Consider the following 17556-nt stretch of genomic DNA (forward strand, 5'->3'; position numbering starts at 1 on the left):
ACACTGAAAGCATATCTCCAGTTAGTTTCTCCTTCCTTAAAGTCTAGTTGTGTTACTTGAGAGAGAGAGAGAGAGAGAGAAAGAGAGAGTGAGAGGGAAAGAAGGAGAGGGGTAAATCTGTGCCATATGAGAGATGGAGTCGATAGTTTGCAGTTGCAGAGGTGCATGCTGGTAAAACACATGTACTGTTTTCTACACCAATACAAAGTGTGCCGCTGCTTCTTCTGCTTGTTAATCGTTAAAAGAGATGAATAAAAGACTGACATGTCCTCATTTTAGTGGTAATGGAACAACAGGCACACATGCAGCAATTCAGCAAGGCCCAGACAGGAAGACTGACAGCACAACTGCTGCCGTCTCTAACGCCGTGTTCACACCAAATGTGAATTTCCCCGAGCCTGAACTTCCGACATCACCGTTCTTCGCTGACCATTTGCCACGTTCTCTCCTTGAGAATCTCAACGGCGATTTTAAAAATGTCAATTTGAGCATTGGAGCGAATCACGCACCAGGTCCTCATCATAGCCACCAGTCTCAAACATGGGTTCCCTTCATACACGTGTACGTATGATTCAGTCACAGGCTGATTCATGTTTCTTTTTGCAGTCACAATTTGCAGAAAAACAAGTTTTCTTTCACAAACTAACAATAAGTAAACTAGAGTGGAATATTTACTCAGCTGAGCAGAACGTTAGTCTTCGGCTCTCCTGCTGCAGCACTCCACTGATGAACTCACCGGAGTAGTTGCTATGTCACAAAGCTTTTAAACGCCACTCATTACACGGCTCTGTTGAGGACTTGATTCTTGACTGGTCAATTACAGCATTTTAATGTATGTTATTTCTGCCGAGCAGCGCCCGTTGCTATGTATAACAGACGGTCCGGGGCGTCCACGTCACTTTCTGCTGGAACCCCGAATGTGACCAACGAGACAAAAACACGCAAACACAAAACAGAAAGGCAGGTCTTCAACTTTGGTTTTCACCAGAGAAAAACTGCATTTATGCTTTAATTGTGGTTCACGAGAGGGACAACAGACACAAAAACAGACAAACAACCCAAATCACATCCACATCTCTATTGACAACACATCCTCCAACGCCCTGGAGCTACATGTGTTTGGATTCCGGGACGGAATTGTGAGCAAACGCCACACATAAAAGACCAAAAGAAGCTGATTAATTGAGGCTACGGTACAACCCGCCGCACGGCCTCAGATGCTATAACTTCATGCCACAGACATCTGAAACTGCAGTGTCTCCTTTGTTGTCGTTTCGGGGGTTAGAATTAAAAGAGTGAGAGAGAGAGAGAGACACAAAGCAAAGGAAAACCATCTTCTGTACGACTACAGAACCAGCGCGCACTGAGATTTCCATCAGGCGTGGAGTTGAACACTTGTGCCTCTGCAAGATTCTGTGATTATTTATACAATTCCTTTTAAATGCACTCATCGTTCACAGAGAGATGAATGCAAAATGTTCCTCCAGCCTTCCCGTCAGAGGAAACATTAACACGAGCGCTCATGTAAGAGAGGATCGGCTGAGGTAGTATTTCTTAATGGTTTGTTTCCTTACGATCTGCCAAACAAAACACAACCAAAAACGCTGTATTTATAGTAAACGGCAATAATAATAATAATTATTATTATTTCGTTCCACAGTGCCAGCGGAACTTGTTCCGTTTTGCCATTGTGTTCCACGTGTGCCTTTGAAGTGCCACTGACCGCCAATCGCATTCCTGTCACGTTTCCTCACTTCCTATCGCCACCATTCACCGGCCTGAAAATAGCCCGTGACTCATTCCACGCTACCCACATGTATGTTTACACTGTGCCTTCTTCCGTACTGGGATAGTGTTGCACGCTTCACACCAAGCACTCAAAAATGTTCCGAGAAAATCAACAAACCAGAAGATGGGGGTTAAAAAGAGCTGAGGGGGCACGCTTTTTTTTTTTTCCCCCCTCAACGGCGAGAGCTAAATATATCTTTCTTGACTAAAACTCACTGATGTTGGATAGTGTGTGGTTTCCTGGAGCAGAGTGACAGTTTCTAAGAAAAGACCAGAGCTCAGTTCTCTGAAGTCAAACTGCAAGCACTGTGTTCTTGCAGTAAAATGGAAAGATGTGACACCGACAGTGAGTCATGTGAACTCTCGTGCTCGGCGTTGTCAGTGATTTTCAAACAGAAAACAGCTAAAGACAACATGGTCGCGTCAACATACATATAAATGAACGCCACGTTACGAAAGCTATTTGAAGCTGCTCCAAGTGTACAAAAGAGATCCAGACATTAACTACAGGTTTACAGCTTAGTTTGTGTAAACTGGACTGAGTCAGGCGGAGTCCGAGTATACAAACTCCGCCTCCACGTGTCACTGTACCTCTATAAGCAAATGCTATTGAATCACTTTCCGGCTGATCCTTCACATCACAAGGTCGTCTCTTCCTAAGTCCAAAGAGTGGGTCATTGTGTTGTTTGTTTGTTCTTTTCCGGCAACAATACTGCAATTTATACGTCATTTTTCAAAAAAAACTTTCATAAATTCACAACTTCTACTCACAATGGAGTTATTCTTTTTTTCAGTTTTAGACACATAAAGAGCTGTCATTTTCTGCGATGCTGCAAATGTTTAATATCTCTTTAAATTATTGATTATGCTTGCCCTTTTTCCCCCATTAATCCGCTCAAAAACTGCATTTTACCGTTCGGAACATCCACAGGTGCTGGTCTTGTGCCATAATAGGTTACGTTCAGATTACCAAATTATCTTTTTACACTAGCCTTCAACTAGCCCCTTTTTTAATGCATCCCTGTGTTGTGTTTTATTTGCATTTTTAGTTTATTTTAAAGTTAAAACAGAATTTTAATCTCTTGACTCGAGCCTTTTTCCTATTTCATTCCACCCTGTGTTGTATTTGTATGGTTGTATTTGCATCTTTTGTTTTATTTCAAAGTTAAAACAGGGATTTAATTTTTTGACCCTCTGTTGTGTTTTATTATTGTTGTATTTGCTTTTAAAATTTTATTTTTACTTTTATTGTGAAGCACTTTGAGCTGCGATCCTTGTACGAAAGGTACTGTACAAATAAAGTTTGAATCTGATTCAAATCTAATTCGTTACAGATCGGGTTTGATGGTTTGATTTGATTTCACGTCAGCCTGGTAATGTGAACACAGCCACACAGACTCAATTCCCATCATTACATCCTACAGGGTGTTTTTTTAGCAGGGGAGCTTATTATGATACAACGCTGGCTCTGAGGAAAAGTACCTGCATCCTGAGCAGTTTCTGCAGCTGCGTCTTTATGTCTTTATGACGGTAAACAAAACGTTCTTAACAACTGGAACCATGAGGGACCAAGTCGTTCGTCTGTTGCCTCTTTAAATACAGCGACTCAGCGCTGGCTCGCACAGTGATTAGTCATTGCTTTGTCACTTTTCTACAACATCTGTATAAGTGACTAACTTTTTCCCCCCTCCGAATGCCATTTCGGCGCCCTTAAGCAAGGCACGGACTTAACGCCCAAGTAAAAGCCACCCAATGACTGTACGGCAATGCGGTCACACTGCATACTTCCCAGATGTGCACTGCGTGTGTCAGCATTTAGAGTTTGGTCTTCCACTGCAGTGACTCGCTCCTGCTGGAGCTGTAATTATGAATGCTCTCTTAATTCATATCCAGTCAAAAAAACAAAAAAAAGGGGAAGAGAGAAAGTGGGATTGAGGTTTCTTTTCCTTCACTTTCTTGCAAACGCTGTAGGAATAACGTGGGCGAACATTTTGCATGAGAAACGTCTGAATGATTTGGCAGCGCCTGTTTCCTTCCAATACTTAACCTTAAATGTTGCACAAACCACTTAAGTCCTCGCTGCCTCACAAGCAGAAATTACTTTGTTTAAGTGTATGTGGAAAGTGTTTTCAGCGCTCAGTGGGAAAATATCTCCGTATTGCAGCGCGACCGCACGGGGGTAACGTGTATTGTAGGTGACACTTTTACTTTGCTCATCTGGCGATGGTGTGTCTGCGTTAATCTGCGTATCTCCCGTCAGGGTTTTACGGTCAGAAAGGACAGAATTAGACTCCACTGCCCAGGGTTTTCTGCCTGAGAGCTTGTCAATTAAACACATGACCACATCCAGATTGAGCTTGGAGTTTAAAAACACTCTGCTCTGAAAAGGCTGAAACTGCATCGGCACTGAAACAAGGTGTTGAATATACACGAGAGCCTTCGTTTGGGTGTCATTTCACTATTAGATTCGGACAGCGGCGTTTGTTGGAGGCATGCTTTTTTTATTTCACAAGCATCAGTCAAGAGAGTTCTTACGAGCAGTGACGGTGTCATTACGTTGCATAAAGGCCACCTTTTCCCTCCTGTGTTTTAATTCAGACTCAGAGCAGTGACAGATCTAATTAGGAAAAATACACGGCTCAAAGAGAAAAAGGTTTGCATCACATTACAGCTGTATGTCTGCTTGCTTGTGCTGAGGGTAAAAAGTTCAATTCATTTCACAGTTTTTATTTACAGAAGTTATTATTAAGCTGCAGATACCAAAGTATTTAATAATTATAAAATAGCAAATGTAGAAATGTGCACTACATTTGTGTGAATAGAGTAAAATTGCTTTTCGTTCTTTAAGCAAAACAAGATTTTTGTTTGTCCAATCTGGCTGTCAGGTCATGATGCTGGTGCAGTAAAGACATACTGTACATACATGTACATTCCATTATTTCTATATTTCTTGATGGGGGGGGTTTCATTCAAGCACACCTCTTGCCAAAATTTATGAAAACCTTTTAAATTAAAAGAAAATAATAAAAACAATTAGCAAAGACATTTAGATTTAAGGACAAAGTAGTTGTCAGTCCATCAGTACAAACAGACCTACAACTATTTTGGTACCTAGTTTAGAAGACTCTTTATCCTCCACATGAGGGTCACGAGGGGGTCGCAGGTGCCAGTCCCAGCTGACATAGGGCAAAAGGTGGTAGACACAGTCCATCACAGGGCCACACAGAGACAAACAAGCAATCACTCTCACTCTCACACCTACGGTCAATTTAGAGTGTCCAATTTGCCTAATCCCCAAATTTGCATGTCTTTGGACTGTGGGAGAAAACCTGAGAACCCAGGGAGAAGAGGACTCGGACTCGCTTTAGTAAAACAGGAACTACAGACCCCATATTTCAATAGTCAGGTAAATCAGTTTCAGTACACTGCAAAATGCTGCTCTTTAATTATAAACTAACTTGTCCCACATTATTGCAGGTGGTGCCACTCTGATCCCTAATCACTGTTAAAAAATACTAATTAAAATCCCGTGTTCATCTCTGAAAAGCCACGAAGATTTTTGTTTAGAATACAACAGATTCTAGACGGTTTGTCGCGTTTGTCACAGTATACTTGTGGTTCAGGAAGCAGTGTTTGGAATAACAAGCTTGTTATGTTATCAGTGTCATTACACGGAGGTGTGTGTGTGTGTGTGTGTTTAAAAATGACATTGTGTGATGAAGTAATTCTTAATTACTCCAGCGTTCGGGTTAAGCTGCTGTTGACACTCGAGTCTGTGCTACAACGGGCGGTCTCCAGAGTCCTCGTCTTCACACCGTCTAGACTGCTCTAATAACCCAAGCGTAATCACCTAGAAAAGGTGTGTGTGTGTGTGTGTGTGTGTGTGTGTGTGTTGTGCCTTGACACAATGGGACATATTTTACTGGCATGGGTGTGAAAATGTGTACATACCTTGTAAAAACCCGGAGAACAATTGTCCAGGATTGTCGTGGCAGTGTGTTTTCGTACTCCCGTCTGCTTCTCGAGATTGTCTGGGTCTATATTTAGGACAAGTTTCCATGACAGGTCTTCACTTCAGTCTTCTCTCCAGTAATTTCACCTACAGGAGAAACCAGGTCGCACACTATTAACCAATTTTGACTACGGTGAAGGTGTTAAGGTTAATTAAAACGCTAATGTGTTGCAATTGCAGGTCCAAATATCTCCTCAGTAGAAGTGGGAACATCCTTTTCTCTCTAAATGGCCCCATGAACAAGAGACTAGAGGACGTGCACACAGTGTAATTCTCACTCAGATCACTTAATTTACATTATGATGAAAGATTATTGAATTAGTGATCAATAACGCTAACATTTTCCCACCTACTCCAACTTCAATGCATCCAATACTGTATTTGAAGTATGAAACTAGGCAGTCAGTTCTTTAAAAGAAGCCTCTTGCACCATCTGACATTCTACGAGGCACTGCCCCATCAAAAACAGAAGAAGATAAATAACTTAAGCACTGTCACATGACAACAAATTACGCCTAACTGTTTGGAAGCTAAAAATCTATTTCTAATTGGAAAACTGAAAATAGAGAATTGCATTTACGAGCGCTTTATAATCACCGCTTCGTGGGAATAAGCCTTAAAAAAAAACTCCAACAGCCTGGAGATGGCAGGAATTCTTTGATGCACAAGTACTTCCATGGCAACACACAGGGGTCAATATATTACATCATAAAGCTGATTTGGGTGGTGCCTGTTCTGGTTCGGTGTGCTCCACCCCCCCGCTGGGCCCAGGGGACCAGGGTTATGTTGTCCAGATGGGGAATAATAGCCCGCACCTGGGCCTTGGCCCAGACCCTAAACACAACTCCAGTGTGGCCCCAAAGTCTGACTCAGCTAAACGTCCACGGAGACCTGCTTCATCCCGCTGTGGTCTGACCCAAGTCTGCCAACACGCAATTAACCGGGCAAACCTAAGTCTTACAGCAGCGAACATCATGGCGAGGCCGCGGCATTGAGCCCCCGGGGCGGCATTTTGCCTCGGCTGCTTATTTGTTTATTTCACACTCAAAACAAACAGCACAACAGAGCTCACAAAGGTTCCACTGGGTCCCAGGAAAAGCTTGATTTACTCAGATAGTAGTTAACAGAAGCGATGCACTCTGGGTGTCAGCATGTCAATGTTTCCCTCAAAAGGATGCCAACTGTTAAAGTGTTGAAAGTAAATACCACATTTCTGCACCACTTTTTGTACAATTGTACACAGAGAGACCTCAATTTGCAGAATTCATATCAGCCTTTAAAGGGGCACACAGTGCTGCGGTGGCTAGCATTGTTGCCTCACAGCAAGAATGTCACCAATTTGGATGCAACAAGACTTCCCCCCCATGTGCACATGGCGTCTGTCCTGGTACTACAGCTGCAAACTGGACACTGTAAATTTGACGTCGGTGTGAGTGTGAGAGTAAATGTGTGTTGACCCCGTGATGGACCCCTACACTCCTTTTGCCCTCTGTCAGCTGGGATTGGCTCCGGCCCCTCACAAGCCTCATGTGGAGGATAAAGTGGAAGAAAATAAATGAATAACAGCCTTTTTTCACTGAAAACGTATCCAACAACACAAGCATCCAACGGAGTTGTGATTCATTTTTCCAGCTGAAATCCCTTGTAAATGTTTGGTTTACGAATTGAAAACAATTGGGTGTTACACAAACGAGGTCGAAGATGTTACTTTTCATTATTTGTTTTATTGACGAATGTGTCATGATGGGGTCCTCGGTTTCATAAAAGTTTGGGAAACGCTGTATAATAAGAAACGGGGTAACCACGCATAAACAAAAAGTTAATTCGTTTTCAGGGTTGGTTTTGTATTTAGTGGCTCAAGCCACATGTTACCAGATGAGTCATAGACTTTACATTGGGATAACGTCAAACATCCTAAAATCACCCCTCTAGGCCCTGGGAAAGAAAACATAAAAACGACATTGTTTAAAGAGTCATAACACAAATTGACGTTGTTTACGTTCAACACAATAAAAGGTAACAGTCTAGTCTATTTTATATGGTGATCTACTGTATGGAGAAATGCTTCTTTTGGGGGGGGGTTATTGTTTTTCAACAACAACATTACTCGTGGCAACTGGTGTAAATTGGCAGCAACAGCAGAGTCAGCACATCTGTGGATTCCAGGTGCCTCCCAACCACGACTGGCTCACTAGCTCTGGCTATCTTGTGGTGAGTTCACTGGCCACATCTAACAGAGGAACATACTGTTAAAGGACTGGATGAACCAAGAACCTGCATTCCTGGACTTTGTTGTTGTGTTGACAAGATACTACCGAGGCAGAGGGCCGACAGAACAGCGTGGTCCATCGCTGCCGTAACCAACGTGCTGGTGTGGCCTTTTTTTCTGCAGATATTGTTTCAGGAAGCACAAACCACAGGAGCAGACGGGCATGTTCGATTTCCCCCTGTATACTGTATGTTGAAACTGGCTGTCTTCAAAATGAGTGTCCACTGTGTCAAAAAAACATTCTGCCTGCACTAAGGACGTAAATTATCACTTTCACCCTGATATAATATGGCAAATTCATTGAGACGGCAATGATTCGCAAATCTAGCGAGGACCTGCGATCATTATGAAATGGCAGCGAAGCAAATCACAATTTTGCTCGACTTTAACTTGATTTCAAGCTGCAGTGAGAAGGATCGCTTCCTCCCCCTAGTTTCATCCCCAAAATACTATTTAACTTCAGTATGACTGTTTTTGAACAAGCAAAGAGAGAAGGAAAAAGGGCCGTGCAACGTGATGGCGGCACACGAAACTGCAGGTGGAACCTCGCCTTGTGTCTACTGCTTTAGGCGCTGATCCTCTCCTGTGTTGTCACATCTAATTGTGTCCACCCAGCCTCCCTCATAAATATGTCAACCCCCCCCCCATCATTTCAGAATGTGCCTTTAATTTATGATCTGTTAACACACGGATAAATCAGCTGTTTGCAGTCACAGGTGGATTGATTGACCTTAGTGCAGCTCGAGCACCTGCTGGGCCTTTTTTTATTCCCCCTGTTGTGAATGGAAGAGGGTAACGTGACTCTGCTAAACACTGTGACATGTGGAACATTCTCAGGATCATTTGTGGGAATTTCTTTATCACAACGAAGCCACAGAGTTTACTAGTGTGATTATAAGGTTTTTACAAGAGCCCCAAAGTTCAAAGATTGTTTTTTTCCCTCCCGCCCTTTCTCCCCAGTTTTTTTAACACATCCCCTTTCCTTTTGAAATGACACTGCCTGCACACTGGCTCTCCAACTCAAACAAGTCAGCACAGATAGTTTGGCCCTTCCCCTGAAACCCGAGTTGTAGGTTCTCGAGTGGGACACGGAGAACAAACAGCTCACATGTGGCTTCTTGACGGCATACTTCTCAGGACACAGGTTTTGGAGGAGTATTGGAAAGAGTGCATTCCTGGTAATTAATAAGCCAAGTGCAGGTTTCCATTTGGACTACGCGAGCATGAACAGTGGGATGGTGCCGAGTGTTACTAAGACCTGTCTTGTTTTCAGTTTCATCACTGTGGAAATAATGATGGAGTGGGTGAAGCAGAAACTACATAGTGACATGTTAATGTGCGGTTAAAACAAGTCAATGAATACTGTTAACAGAAAAATGGTTGTTCAGAGAATCATTTACTAAATAATATGAGTAATCATAAGACTAACCATACAGTTAGGTTCAAAATAAAGATTTCATTCGCTATAATAATATTGATTTAATCAAGAACGGACATTGATACTGGCAATTATGTAACTATAACTGGTACCACAATGCAGTTACATAACTCTACTGAGGTCACCATAATCAATGTAGTCATTGCTATTTCTTGGCTTTTTTTTTTCTTTTTTTTTTAACTGCACAGAAAATTCAATGTGTACATAATGTGTTTGTACATACAGTACCTGACAAATTACCAATTTATTTATTTAAACCTGTATTTGACTGGAAAGAGTTGCATTAAATTGGGAATAACAAATGTCCATGAGCCAGATTCCAATTCGGGCTGGTACAAAATGTCTGATGGGCACTAGATTTACTGCCACTGCCCCAAACTGACTATTTTCTGAAGCATTAATGTTTGTAAGTTTGTAATGATTTAAACAAGGAACAACATCTTTTTTTTTCTCCTTTTTGCATCATGGTAGCCTTGAAAGAAGTGGAGGCCTTTTATTATTCTTGCATGAGGCCATATTGATGTTGTTTTAATCTGCTAGCATTTTGAAGAAAAAAAAAACAAAAAACGACTGCATTACCAAACATTCAACCACAATTTTTCCCCTAATCTTGACCAATCCGTTACTTTCCTGCCAGATCACCCAGCAGTGCCAGGAGTGGATTTTCTGTCCACTGCATCTAAATGTTTGGCTAAACACAACATTACAAAGTCTATAGTAATCAGACTGGTGTGCAAAAGAAAACACTTCTGGCCAGAAATGACCTCATATTCTGTTCAGTGAAATTTCGAAACGTAAAGACCGACTTGCTGCAATTGTGGAATTAAACTGGACAGTTCCAAACTGGAGGGTAGGGAGTTCAGAGTTATGAATGGGTGTGCACCATGTCTGACTTTGATGCAGGACACCAGAGCTACCCTGCAATTAAAGGTGTCTTGTGGAATTGTTGACATCTAGTAGCACAATGAAGCCAGGTTTTTATTAAAGAGTGTGCTCCCCATTTCGTTTGCATCGTAATACTTCTTCTTCAGTTGGCTATAGGCGACTGGACTTAAATTGAAGACATTTCACCTCTCATCCAAGATCCTTCTTCCGTTCTTTTCTCAACCTCGGTAGGCAATGATTCTCCAAACCAAGAGTCCGGATCACACCTCTGTTTTTGTTTTTACACCAGAATGTTCCCACACTGCTGACTTGAGCCGGGTGGTCCACAGTCTCAGGGTTGTTAACCACCTTGAGCTAATTTAATTAAAACAAATTTTTACTACAGGGGCGATCACCACAGGTCTGGCATCAGGTACAGGTAGGTTTGGGGATGAGATTGTAGACTGTTGCATCTCCTCGTTCTTTCTCGACTGTCAAATCACATTAAACTAACTTTTCCAATGGAAACTTAACCTCTCAAACCCCAACCATCCATACTTGTAGCACACCTGGTTATAACCCCAAGGCTGTAGTTTTAATTGTGATTCCCTTTGTTGTGCGTCTATCTTTGGGTCCAATCTTAACATCATAATCCTGTCTCTCCAACAAGTTTATTAAATCCTCCCATCCTTAAAGATGTCTGTGTTCACTGAACAAGAATGGGCTTAAAAGGCTAAGCTCACGGTCTTAAGCACATGAAGCAAATCCACTCTTGTTAGTAAAACAGTGGGGGGAAAAACTGCTTTGCCAGAACTTTGATTTAAAGTGGTTGTTCTCTTCTTATTATTGTGTTTGGGGCGTAACATGCAGTAAAACAATCAGAGCCACATCCCACTCCCTTTAAAACCAGTTGTGCTGGCACTCTGGCAGGTCACTATTACGAAGGTACTAAGAGGGAATGGGTGTCTTGGGTTGGGTTTAGTAAATCCCTGCCTCATTCTCTGCACATGTTTTTGAGGATAGAGGCTGGGAAAATTTCAGCAAAATTTATTTGGTGACCCAAAAAGTAATCTCCCGCTACCCGTCAGTGGGTCCCAAACCGATCTCAGGGAATGACTGGTCTCGAGGAAACACAGAGAAGACTCGTTTTACTAGTTTGGAAAAACCCACTTGTGTTCAAAGGGCAGAGAGCCGCTCCAAAAGTGAATCCATCTCAACCTCCTGTGCACAAGTATACTGAACATATTTGACGCAAGTTTTGCCACCGTGTCAGAGCACAATAAGTGGAAGAAGCTGTAGCTGTAGATGTAGTTTTGTTTGGAGTAGCTTCTGTGGCTGCAGTGGTTTGGCACTTTGGGGGGAAGGCATACTTGCAGTAGGGGAATTTATCAAACCAAGAAAACAGAGAACATTTATCCCAGTCAAATGGGTGTCTCCTCTTTCATCTTTGTGAGTCTCACATGCTGCGCTGAGTCAGCACGCTGATCATTCACAGACCAGTGAAACCAGTGACCCAAGTGCCCTCGCATGTACAATGGAAACCAATTGCAGTGTAAGAAGTTACAACTACCCATCCACACTATCTCTCTCTCATACACACACACACACACACAGTTGTGAAACAAACTTTGCGGAGTGTGTTCACTCATGTGCTTGTAAACAATAGGAATGAGCATAACAGTTTGTGTCACCGTATTTTTGTTGGAGAGGCATTTGTTTGTCAGACAAATGAGGAAAAACTATAGTGCATAAATTACAGTTCACCAAAACCAAACAATGGTTAGCTGGTATCCAGAGGGGAGGATGAGGCAGCAATTACAGGTCCAGCAGAGCAAAACACTTTCACCCACTCTAACCAGAACAAATGGTAATCTATTATTACATTAGAAAAATGGTCTGTTTGCTGAAATATCCTCAATTACTGAGAATCCTGGTTTGCACCTGAGAGCCAACAGTCATAGGAGCTGCTGTGTATTTTGCCTGACTCATTATTGGCCAGAATTTACAGTTTGCTCAAGTAACTTTTCCACGTCTATTATTATTTGGTCACTGTCATGAAGCAGTGGCAGGACGCTACAGCTGCTTTTCCTTAACGTTGTATCATAACAAACAACTCTGCTTCCCTCAATAAACCAAATTCCCATTTCTGGTCCACCAGAAGGCGCTCGAAACTGAAGACTGCCATGTGTCAATCAATCGGACTTTAGTGTTTTATGCATGTGTAGACAATCACGCATTCTAAACCTAACACTAACCTGGCCCGAAAAAAAAACTTATCACCTGGATTAAACTGAGCAAATACTGTAGGTAAGAGCCCTCCATTGAATCACTGCTGCGGCAACAACTATGGAGATTGCCGGATTAAGAAATGTCCGACACATTATTAAAAATGTGGAAGGATAGGGATTGTGATCAGAAATTGCCTACATGTTTGCTGAAACCAAATCATAAAACAATCAATATTAGAACTCACTGCTATGTTTAATAGTGAAAGTAAAAGCATTTCCACATTGTGAAGAGAACTTGAGGGATTGGGACTTCACAGCTGTGTAGCCTTAAGAAACCACTTATCACTAAGACTAATGGGAGGGGGAAAAAAGGGCTTCAGTTAGCTAGGGAACATAAAGATTGGACTTTGGCACGATGAGGAAAGGTCATGAGCGCTGATGAGTCCAGATTTACTCTTTTCCGGAATGATGGGCAGACGATGTCTTGTCTCTACTGTTCAAGCTTGTGGGGGCAGTGTTGTGATCTTGGGTTGCTTCGGTTGGTGGGGTCCAGGCTCAGCCTAAACAGCCCTTCCTTGGGGACCTGAACCCCATTGGGAGTCTTTAGGATGTAGCGTGAAATGACTTCAAGCAGTAGTCTTACTCTGTCATCAATACAAGAAAAGTGGTGAGCAAAAGCTTATCAAAACAATGCAGTGTGTGACTTTATTGTTATATTACATATATCGTATTCGCTCGCCTGACATGAAGTAATTAAAGTACATTTTAAAAAGCTTCCAGCATGGAGGACAGAAGGGACCCTCCCTGTGGACATGAATTATAAAGTTGTGCCGTGTTGATAAGCAGAAGCAACCAGGTCCGGTCACAGACACATACTGAAGAGCATATGTGTGTGTGTGTGTGTGTGTGTGTGTGTGTGTGTGTGTGTGTGTGTGTGTGTGTGTGTGTGTGTGTGTGTGTGTGTGTGTGTGTGTGTGTGACGTGCAGCCGTGGAGCTGGAATCAAGCAGCCTGTCAGCAGGGTGTGTGAAAGGTTATACACCAACAGTTCCCCCCCTAGAGAAATTAGTAGGGAGTGCTCCTCCGTCTGTAATACTGTTGGATGCACTAGTCTTGCACTCGGCCCTTGAACACAGCAGCGCAGCTGGACGAGGCCACAGCTCCTGCAGGGACCAGGAGAACTGTGTGTGCTTCAACTTTGAACTTCCTGGCAGGTTTCTGTGAAGCTGCTGCTTCCCCCTCTCCGAGCTGCAGAAGTAACACAAAGACCCGGCTACAGTATACGCTGCCTCTCCCGCTGAACTTAATCCGTGTACTTCCTTTAAGTGAGAGCTGGAATATTTAGCGTTATATGGTGACAGGGTGGGGAACAAAGTGAAGGGCACACCCCGTCAGGGATTGCGGGCGTGCCGGTAAGCAGTGGGGTGATACTAGATGTTGGAAAAATCCTGAATGTATTTGTCAATGCTGACACCACAAATAGGCCCTAATCTAAAACTGTGAGACCATTAAGCCTTTGGCAAAACAAAGAAACTCCCATCGAGATCAAATTCTTTCCCAAAACGAGTATTACATCAAATCAGCTTGGAAAATTTGGGTGGGAAGGAAGAGTGAGTAATGTCCTCCCCCTCAGAAAGAACACGATGAAAAGACTTTTTTATTAAATCAGGTGCTACACCCTCTCCACCTTCAATTACTGTGCCAGCATTAAAAGAAAAACAAAGCTACACCTGTTTCCCTGGTACAAAGCATTGACTTGGATGTTTTTGGTTTCTACTGAACTCCTACACGTTGATGAAGTAGTCGCACCTTATTAAAATGTTACCTAAAAGCTTGTGTGTGTGTGTGTGTGTGTGTGCGCTGGTGTATATTAATGGATTTATGTGAGCAACACAAACTTGTCAAACAGCAGTGGACAAGAACTAAATGATAAAAACGACATGTAACTCCCCCGTACTGCGAGCTGGTTTGGTTTCAGCCATGCTTGGGTTGTAGTGGAGACAAAATATTTTGGACCCCACAGAGTTCATGGTTTCAAATGTCTATGTCTATCTATGTTTCATTCATAATGCGATATGGTGAAAATGTACACCAGTATTATCATGAACAAAAATGATACAGCACAGTTTTGGTGTTCCTGTGCATGGAGGAAGACAATTAACCAGCACAAAATCCTTCACTATTCATTCATTCTCTTTCTTTCTTTCTTGACACAAGAGAAATACAACACAATAGTGAGCTTGTGGAATCTGTCAGGCAGTTTCCCTCAGCCAGATCTAGGCTTGATGTTTCCCTACTTCCAGTCTTTTTTCTTTTTCTTTTCTTTTTTTTACTAAGCCAAGCTAAAGGCTTTCCACATACTTTCCACGATCTGTGTGAGAGTTGCGTGTGTGTGTTCCGGACATGTACACGCCTGAGGTTCCATCCATACTAGAATAACTGTCCATGTCGGGCCTGGCGTTCCACGTATGCATCCCATTCCAGGATGTTGTCCCACCTGAAGCATGTGCAGTCAATGCGTATGTCGGCACGGTCGCAAATGAGATGTAAAAAAAAAGGTCAGAGCGTTTTAGCAGAGACAACGGCGGATGATGAAGTCATCTTCAAGAGTGTAGATGTTAGGCTTCTTCAGTTCTGCTTCATAATTGAATCAATGTGCTTATCTTGCAATCAGGGGGAAGAAAAGGGGCACATTTCCCAAAATGACAAACTATCCCTTTACTATGCTCAAGTGCCAGTGTGTTTTCTTTCACTTCAAACTGATATGCTTTGTTCTCAGGCCTCTTACAGTGTTCACATGGGCAGTGGAGAACATGTTCTTACAGACAGAGAGTGTAAATGACGTACTGCCGTAGCAGGCCTTTCAAACACGTGCCAAGATCAATTTCCATCAGGGATCCACAGGGAGAAGAATCCCACCATCTCCTGGAGATGAGTCAAGTGTATGTTGGAGGGAAAACCACCACGCAGCAAATCTTCTATCCACAGCAGTAGACATGACACAGCCTCTGTCTCAGGTTTACAGAGAGGTTCTCAAGATCTTTTCCCCCCGGGGGCAACAAAGAGCAAACATTTCTTTGTTTCATGATCCAATGCCTACAATTAAAAAGGCTTTAATTTGTTAGACGTTTGGCTACCATTCTGGCAAATTGTGATAATTTTTTTCTCTCCAATCCAGAGCAACTGTTTTGTAAAAACCACAACCAAATATGATCTTACAGTGAATATGTAAACCTAATCAGCACAATTCTTCCTGTATTTTAGGCAGTTTTCTTGTGTTTTGTCTACCATCCATCTGGTTGATGATACTCACTGGCTTCACAAGATAGATTTTGTTCCGAGTGTCAGATGTGGTTTAAATTACTGTCCGTCATCTGCTGTTGACCTGGGTGTGGCAGTGTTGCGAGTATTGTATGGTGAATAAAAATGTTATTATAACAGATAGGAATGACCGCCTGTTTACTTGAAGTTCACGCAATTGCAAATAAAACGCCTTGTCTTTAAAGGCTTCGCTTTGAATCGTCTCGAGATGCACGTCTGCCAACGTGCCCACTCATGCTAACGTTCTGGCCTTCCCAGAAGTACAGAGGCAACTTCGCTCGACCTTTCAACCAGAAAACAAAACAACTAGACGGGGTTGTTACGTGGGCGAATGGCAGAGCTGGACATATGACAATAGCCAGAGGAGCTCTGTGAAAGCCTGAGAGTGGGCGGTGGCTCCGTTTCAACTTCTTCCATCATGCATCTCCATCATCTCCTACTGCGAGGTGAGAGGCAAGTCAGCGGGCCACGCCTGTGCCGTTCACTGGATGTCAACTGGAAGCACTACAGAGGCATTCATAAACACTGAGTGTGATAATATAGGCAGCAGGCCACTGTCAGAAAAACATTAGTGCCAATGTTACAGCTCATCCAAGGCACCAGCGAGTAGACGTTCCTGAATCTAATGGAACATTCTGATGGTACTAACACCAATGGTTGTTGCTGGTGGTATATGTACATATTGACACGAGAAAGACACCCATCATCTCATCTTTTACACCATTTCCAGCAGCGCGGCTGGTACTTTTCGACCTCTCTGAGTGTGTGTCACCATGGGTCCTACAGACATCTAAACTGTGGGAAGTTATTTAAAAAGGTACTTTATCATTATTTACCATCGCCCCCAAGTCCCCTAGGTACACCCGTTCACCAGCTTGTTATCTCACTTATCTAAACAATCGAACACATGACGGCAACTAGGCATGTGGGCGTGGACAAAGACAGCATCGAGATAGCAAAAAGGCAACAGTAACTCAAATAACCACTTGTTAAAACTCAGGTATGAATGACTGCATCACAACGGTACACAACATAGTCACAGGTGTGGAGTTGAAGGCAGTATTCCAAGCTAATATTGTGTTGCATGAAAATGTGACAACCAAGAATAAAATTGTCTCTGGTGTTTATGAAGCAGTTAAATTTCTGTTAACTTGGATAAAGTCTAAGTTAAATTTACGATACATTAGCACTGATAGTTTAGTGGAGTTAATACTTTCTATAAAGTCCTCGTCTACGGCTTCTATATATTCTATAAAGGTAAAATATCACAGTAACTTGCTCTTCTTCCTTGGCATCAATATCAAACCATGCAGAGACAGAAAGTTATGGTATTTCCATGACACTGCTCTACTCACAGTTATGCATAATAAGGAGTGAACTGAGTCAAGGTGAGATGACAAAGAAAGGGCCAGAATATTACTCACAGACTGAGTCAGGACCCACAAAGGCCTCGTTTGTGGACACAGAAATAAACTTCTACAAAAAGTCCTCATTCCTTGCATCCAAACACTGGACAGTTTGTGGGAAATCATCATCATCTCAAGGTTTTGTGGTGGTGCCGTACCTGAGCGTCAAGGCTAAAGTATTAATTATTTAATCCTTGTGTGATTTTTTGTGCATTATTTTTTTATTTCAAC

General features: G+C 42.5%; 1 long non-coding RNA gene across 2 annotated transcripts in view; it reads right to left on the reverse strand.

Moving 5' to 3' along the window:
- LOC131455380 (uncharacterized) overlaps positions 1 to 17556 on the reverse strand; it is a 152934-nt gene that overhangs the window by 71918 nt on the left and 63460 nt on the right. For both annotated transcript variants that reach the window (XR_009239798.1, XR_009239797.1), the window contains one exon: positions 5740 to 5887. This is a non-coding gene — a long non-coding RNA (uncharacterized LOC131455380). The remainder of the gene's footprint in view (positions 1 to 5739; positions 5888 to 17556) is intronic.

Source organism: Solea solea, chromosome 2 (genome assembly GCF_958295425.1).
Source record: "Solea solea chromosome 2, fSolSol10.1, whole genome shotgun sequence".
Classification (NCBI taxonomy): Eukaryota; Metazoa; Chordata; class Actinopteri; order Pleuronectiformes; family Soleidae; genus Solea; species Solea solea.